The sequence below is a fragment of the Cololabis saira genome, chromosome 15 (assembly GCF_033807715.1).
Source record: "Cololabis saira isolate AMF1-May2022 chromosome 15, fColSai1.1, whole genome shotgun sequence".
NCBI classification, from domain to species: Eukaryota; Metazoa; Chordata; class Actinopteri; order Beloniformes; family Belonidae; genus Cololabis; species Cololabis saira.
The window spans coordinates 19,070,760-19,078,936 of NC_084601.1; positions in this window are offsets into that span (position 1 = coordinate 19,070,760).

Genomic DNA, 8,177 nt, shown 5'->3' on the forward strand with positions numbered 1-8,177 from the left:
TTTACCCGATTTTCATTATCTGTGACTGTGATTGTGGGAAAGTATGACTATTGTGGAATCCATGAGCGCATTTAAACATGAATCATTAACACAAAACTGGACGCTAAACAGAACATGACACGGAATATGAATATAATTTTTGTCAGACGAGGGGGTGCTTTTCACGGCAGGGGTGCTGAATACGGCACAACACCGGGGTATGACAACTGCAGAACAGGCGCACAATGAGAAACACTTTTTTCTCCATGAAAACACGTGATTTATTTATTATCACAAATAAAAAAATGAATGTGCCTCCTGTGGCAACCTTTTGCTGAATAATACTCGATTTAACATTCAAATAAAATATTTCTCCTTTTGCATGTGGAGATTAGCACCTTCCTTTCGAACGTATTAAAAACAGACGCAATCACAATCCACGCAAAAACTTTCAGGCTTGGTAAATCTCATTGCGCGTGGTAAATGGACCAATTTGCATCTTCCCCTCCCAGTATTTAGCGATTTCTGGCGGGTACGCCCCATATTGATTATTCATCAGGGCAAAAGTACTAAATGAATAGCGTGTGCTATTTTGCTCATTTGAGAGGCGCAGTCCTCTTTGCACGCTGTTAGTAGATCAGCTGGCACATTGGTTTGCAGGTGATGTCAAGTTTGCACACGTTTTTACACACGCAAACCTTTAGTAAATCAGGCCCTAAGTACGTTTACATGCACTGACAGAAAGTTGAATTGTTGCCTTGCCTGACCGATATTGAATTTTTAACAGCCACGTATACAACTTAGCCAGGCTGTAGTCTAACCGAACTGAAGCTCTTGAGATTGAGCTGTTAGGGCCAGATAATGCGTCCTAATCTAAATTATTCCAGCATGTATACCAACCCACACTTAGCCGAGCTACTGACCGCCCCGGGACTCCCCCTTCTGGAAGTGACAGGCACGAAAGCCAGAATATCAACACAGTAGGAGAAGAAGACGAACAACAAAGAAATAACAGGAAGAACGCCAACCCAAAATACATGTGGCGCCACCTAGCATCGTGGAGTCGAACGCACCTCTCTCAATAATCGATAGTCTTCTTGCGTATGTGAACTTGGATTTCTGGAAAACTCCAGTTTAATCCTTAGCTACATTGTTGCCAGTAGCTTGATTTAAATGTGCATGTAACCACACTGACTAAAAATCAGCTTGAGCATGTCTGTTTGATGGTTTGTGTCTTAAAACACCCCTCACTATAAAATGCTGGCGAACGTGTACAGTTTTATACAGAGGACGATGAAGTGGTTCAATCAGCAGAATGAACTTGTAGACAGTACATGCTTTTGACTACATGTTTGGACAACACTACAAATGGTTAAAATACTACATTGTGCACACATTAGTGAGTGGGGATGATGTGGGCACAGCCATGGGCTAGCAGCTCACCCTGGAAGCTAAATGATATTTATGATAATTTTGAACTTTTCTCATGAATTGATTGTAAATGAAGATCATTGTTTCTGTAAAAAAAACAAAAAATTATTCCACCTTGACAGTGTGTATGAACTGGATGGATATCACAATGGACAACCAAAATGTACTGAATATTCTTCTAATTTATTTATAATTTTTAAATTACGGTTTCATAATTATTATTTATTATTCTTATTTTCAGCAAATCTTACACTAAGTATAACCAAGTAGCAGCTGGTTGCTGTCCCTTTGCCTAACCAGGAGATACCGGGAGTGTTGATATCCAAACCTAAACAAATCAGTAAGTGAAACCAAAAGGAAACAAAGGGAAGGGGAAATAAGAAATAGGGGAAACTAGCAGTCAACTCAGATATAATCTCCAATTTTCACATTAAGCTTGTTTTTTTTTTTTAAGTTGACAAAAAATGTTAAGACAGGGAGCTATCAGAGGAAGTCTTTTTTTCCCCCCATACACCCACATCCTTCATACGTTGCTTCCCTCTGCCACCAGTCCTGCAGAGGACTGAGGTCCTGGTCAGCTCATCAAGTAAAGAAAAAGGCAGCTCCGTTCACCAAGTCAAGCAAACTGTGTGTTGGATGGTTTTGATATTGTGGAGATTTTCAGGCTATGACCAAAACCGTACAGGACAGAGTTCGAGCCACTGTTTTTGAAACCATATCTGGATGTTCCGCTGATCTGGTGGTTGGTGTGAGTATGTTGCATGTTTCCATAAAAGCATCGTACTGTGGGACACTGACAGCCCTCTGGGGCTGTCTTCTCATGCAAGATGGCCGACAGGAAGTAATGTCTATTTATTTCACCTGGACTGATGGACTGCTGGGTATTTAAGTTGCAGCTAACTCAGGGCCCTCCCATTTTTATCTTCCATCAGTTACAGTTTGGTGTGAGTTGGTTTCTGTTTATAGGCTTTATGTTTATTTTAAGTTATTTGTGCCTCCCTTCTTCTGTCCTGTCTTCCAGCCGGGCTGTGACAACCCAGACAGCTGGTCACATGACCTCTATAAAGGGCTTCCCCTGTATTGGCATATTGAATATGAGATACAGTTCAGGAGGTAAACTGGTCAGATGCAGTCTGAACATTTTGCACTAAATCTTTGCAAAATCAGTCGTTACAGTGTGATGAAAATGGCATATTTTATACAAAGAAGCTCTCTTTTTTCATTTTATTTACAGAACTTCTTCCTTTTAGACTTGTTTATGTAATAATTGCTCGGGGGTCATGTTCTGGGTCTCTGGAAAGCGCCTAGAGACAACTTTTGTTGTAAAAGAGGCTATATAAATCAAATTGAATTTTTTTTTTGATTGATTGAAATTCTTTATTCAGTCACTTCACCAAACAAACATTGAATACAAACATTATCAAAATAAAATAGTGACTGAAAAGGCACAGGCAGAAGCATAGTGCTTATATTAATGCCTGTCCTACATACCAACAAACAATAACAAAACTAATCCAGAAAAAACAGAAAAGTAGGACCAATAAGGTTTATATATATCCTTCATACATATCCTTTTATATGCTTTCATATATATATATATATATATATATATATATATATATATATATATATATATATATATATATATATATATATATATATATATATATATATATATATATATATATATATATATATATATATATATAATAAATTAAATGTAGTGCTTAAATTGAAAAACTTGAATTTAATTTTGACCTATAATAGCAAAATGCAGATGGTTTTACACAAACTGGCTGCTCTTTTGCATGCACACCCAAGGACACATGCAAGCAGAAGCAAATCATGCAAGAGTTTCAAGAGTTTTAGAGGTTTTTTGTTCTTTTTTTTTTTACAGCTGAAGGATAAACGAAGTCCTCGAAACTGTAAAGACACATTTTACATACATTTGATCCGGACTGACAAGGATGTGATGGCAGCAAGGCAGTTGCATAGCAACACCTTAAAGAGAGATATTTAATGGTGTTACAGCTTACACATAGCCACAAAGACATGTACACACACACACACACACACACACACACACACACACACACACACACACACACACACACACACACACACACACACACACACACACACACACATACACACACACTGGCTTGTTCACCTGCATGCTGGCTCTCTAGTTTTTGGGGTTAGGTAGCGGTAGCTTAGCTCTGACTGCGATCAGATCTCAATATTTGGGTCGATTGCTGTTCGTGTTTTGGTCGGCTCCGTGCCGGTTTTGTGTTTTGTTTGTGGTTTTTTTGTTGCAGATTTCCAGTGCTTGACGTGTGTCTCCGTGTGTTCCTGTTTCCGTGATTGGCAGTGGATGTCGTCACCCCCCCCCAAAAAAAATCACTGGGTTTGTATGTGTATATTTATGTATGTGTATGCATATGTATGCATATATATATGTATATATATATATTTAATATAGTAATAATGCACATATATATGCCTTTGGTTTCTACCGTTATGGTCATTAATATGTGTGCAGACAAGGTAAAAAAAAAAAAATGGTGTTAAAGCTTCATGACATACGTTGTTTAAGTTTTCTGTCTTTTGCAAGGGACAATTGGGTGATTTTTTTCTGTTACCAGTATTCTTAAGATACATTACCAACAGTGATAAAAATGCTAAAACCTCAAGTTCAGGAGCTAGAGCCTCCACTGTATAGGGTTAGGGGTTCACCCTGTGAGGCAGCTGGATTCTCAACTTTCCAAAATACCTATCTGAGGCCAAAACAAAAAGTTCAGATCGGCATCCCAGTTGTCTCCAGGGGTCACTCCATGTTGGCTCAGCATGTTGATGCATTGGTGATTGATAGGTCTAGACAACGATGGCTACATTTTTCATCCAACGGACTGATTTTATATGACATTGTGTGTTTCTATTTGCTTGTTTCAGAGATCATACTTCAAGTTTGTACCTATTTCCAAAAAGTAAAATTAAATTGAATTCAGATATAGAAGCACAAAAAAACTATTTGTTAAATTAGTCAATTAATTAAAGTTTATTTAAATCAAGGTACTTTTAGTGGACTGTGTCCTTTCCTGTAAACTGTTGCTCTAAAAAGAGAAAAAAAAAGTACAAAAATAAAGCTCTATAACGCACTGTGCTAGTCTCATTGCTTGAAATAAAATGTTCTTTTTCCTTTTAAAAGGCTAAAATAATCATCATCTGACAAGCACGCTGATGCCTTTTTCTCATTACACAATCACTTCCCCAGTGTTTGATGCAATCTCTGACCCCCTTGCTCGACATCACATGTCCGTGTTCCTCCCGCTCCTGCCTCTGTCCCCCTACCTGCCTGCCTGCTCTGGTACGGCCCCCCGTCTCCACCGCTGTCAATGTATTTTGCCCTTATAAGGAGAGAGCACAGGCAGACTGTACTAACTGCTTGAGCTTGGCGGGGGGTGGTTGCAGGGGCAGGGACACCACATCAACTGTAACGGTGGGGTGAGGTGGGAGGAGGAGAATGCAGGGTGAAGGATGGAGGGAGAGATTGAGCGAATACTTTTTTGGTCAAACACTCTCAAGTACAGCGACAAAAATAGACACTGGGGAAGAGTCGCTGGGGTGAGAAAGAAAAAGGCTATAGGCACGGAAGATAGAGGATGGAGAGAAGAGACAGGTGAGGAGATGTGGAGGTGAGGATGCTCATATATCTGACTTCCTGGCAGCATTTATTTTCAACGTTGAAAGCCGTCCTACACTGATAACACACATGTAAGGTTTTATTTTCTCAACAGAGATAGTCAGAGCAGCGCCCGCCTGTTGATAGCTCACCAGCTGCTCATATTCATGCATACTGAAGGAGGAAGAGTGTGGGCTTCGGTATGGATGCGTATGTGCTGCAACGTGACTGGTTCAGGCTTCAGATGTTCCTTCCTTTGATGTGAGCAAGGCGCCCTTCGACTGGACAAACCTGATCGTACAGCTGAGTGTGTGGTTGCCTACTCAAACTCATCCTGATGAAGGTGGAAACATGCACATTTAAACAGCATTTTTAATAAGTCCGACACAGGAAATGCAGTTTCTTTATTGATGTGCATTAACACTACAGGGTTCTTTTTGGTTTGGGCAGATATTTGGTCACATTAAAACTTAATTGAATATTAAGTTAGTTAAGGACTGCTTCGCAAAGAGTGGCTTCAAGTTCATTCAAATCTCTGTGTGGTCACTATTTAATCAAATTCATCATATTGCATATTCTAAGGCAAAGCGTCAGTATTTACTCACTCACTATTTAGTATTCGTGTTTAGGTCAGTGGATTTGCAACGGACACTGGTCAGTTTGACATCACAGCATCCAAAGATTCAGGGGATTTCATTTCAAGCAGAGAAAGCCATTTAATCATTTGGCTATATGTGTACAGATCCTGTATCTTTTTATATATTCCAGCTTTTCTTTCCTTCATATCAGGTAAAATTATACAAAGCAGTAAACTCATGTATAATCGGGGGTGTTGAGGTTGGGGATAACCAGTGACTAGCTGTCACTTTCTTTGAAATCTTAACATGAAAAACCCATCTTTTGTGCTACTTCAACTCTTGACTTAAGTAATACGTGCCACAAATATTCCCCAGAACCAGAGGAGGTATTACTAAATTATTTTCACAGCTATGTGCCCCCATTGAAATGTTATTTGTGATGTATGTGTAAAAATCAATAGATTTCCTATTTAATCTTATCATAAACCATGAAAATAAAGAAAGATCACTCAGTAGCTGTTACATTGGACCCGAATATTTTTTTCTTCAAACAAAATCCACTAATAAAAGTACAAATTTTAATGGTGAACTGCAGCTCTTACAGGGGAGAAGATAAAAGGAAGCTTCTGCTTCTCAAGTCCTGTGAGTGTGTGTGCTCAGTCGTGACTCTCAGCGGCTTTGTTGGTTCAGCTGGAGCATTTCTCAGCGTCACACTTCTCTTGTGGCGGGAGGCCTGGTCCGCCTGTGAGCACGGAGCAGGTGCTAATTGGTCTAGAGCTTCTCAATGGAGGTCTCTGCCATGAATGGAGGTGAAGATTTAGGGCCCCGGTGTAATCCATGTGTGCTTGCTCAGCCTGCGTACAGCACAGCCGCGTGTCAGAATTGCCACGGACCGCCTAAACACACCTCTTCTCTGTGCAATGATGACCGTCTCAGTGGACTCCTCGCTTTGCTGTGTGAGGACGACTGAAACGCTTCTGGGGATTTATTTGGAAAGAGAGTTGCAAATCCATTTAGTATCCGGTCCCTGAGTGAGGTAAAAGGCAGATGCAGAAAAGAAAGTGGGGAATTAAACCAACATAACGTGCAGCTGCTAAGTGTGTCAGCATCTATGAACCAGAGCAGAGGAGGAGTTTTGGAGCAGGATTTGTGCATGACATGTTTGTTTCAGTATATCACCAGTATGAAACATCCATGCACACTAATCTCTTGCAACCTGTAGACAATGATGTGAATAATCCCCCGACTGAGCCAAAACTCAGCAACTAAGGCTTGGAGAATGATAAAAGATCATATATAAATAGAAGCTTGAGTCAGAAGGTATTTGGAGAAAAGCCTATGCTCACCATTAGTCCTCAACAAACAGTAAACTATCTTCCTCTGTGTTGCTTCGACAACATTCCCCCCGAAGGACTTTGAGAACTAAAACAGTTGAGAGTCTCTCTGTTGTGTCAGTTATGTAAAGAGGGTGTGATATAATCTAAGAAAGAGATGACGTTTACTTGGTAAATTGAAGGACGTGGAGGAACTAATTCGCATTGCACACTGATGGAGCTCCTGACAGGTTGCCTACATCTGTGCACATCCATCTGTCCGTCAAAACTCCTCCCGCTACTCCACCAGGAAACAATCCAATCGCTCAAATGATTATCGGCAGGTGTGAGCGCCTCTGTGAGGAGGACCTTTTTACAGCTTACTGATTTGGGTCATTCACATATGTGTTAACATTATGCCAAGGAGAAAAGATATCAGCAATGATCCTAAAGAAACCAATCTGGACACAATGGAATTTCTATACACTGTTTCGCATAAAGATGGAATCTTTTTTTAATCTGTTCTCATGAAATTATTGTAAATCAGAAGAGGAATGTTTTCAGCATTTTAATGTATTTTAAATATTTTATGTATTTTATTATGTCTTGACTTTTTGACTGGTTTCTGAGATTAATATATAAATAAACATTACTTACTCTTACTTACTTATCTCTCAAATCGAAATGTTTCAGCTTTATGAGCAACTGTGTATTTTGTGTCCATTATTCTACACTGAGAACAATTATTTAGAGGTGGAAAACATTCAAGTCAGTTGCCAATCATCATCATCATCACATGCATGGTAATGGCCTGGTAATAATTTGGCCTTTTGTTTTTTGTTTTTCTTTTATTGCAACTTGCAGGACCTGGTCCCACTTTTGAACCTGAGTCAACAATGTATTTCTCTGTATCCCAATGTGTTCTAGCATTACAATGAGGCCACCTGTCGGACACCTAAAACCGGGTTGCACGTCCACATTTTAAACCTAAATGAACTGACATTCCTCCACCATGATGTTCTGATGTCAAACAAACATTTACTTCAGGTTTTTGCTGCTAGAGCTACTTCCTATTAAATCACGAGGATGCACTAACTTTTCCATTACAAGTTCTGCTGGTGGTAAAACAAAATAAGTGAATGAAATTATTTTGAATGGTTTGGGGGTTTCCTAAATTGCTGATCTACAAGGCTA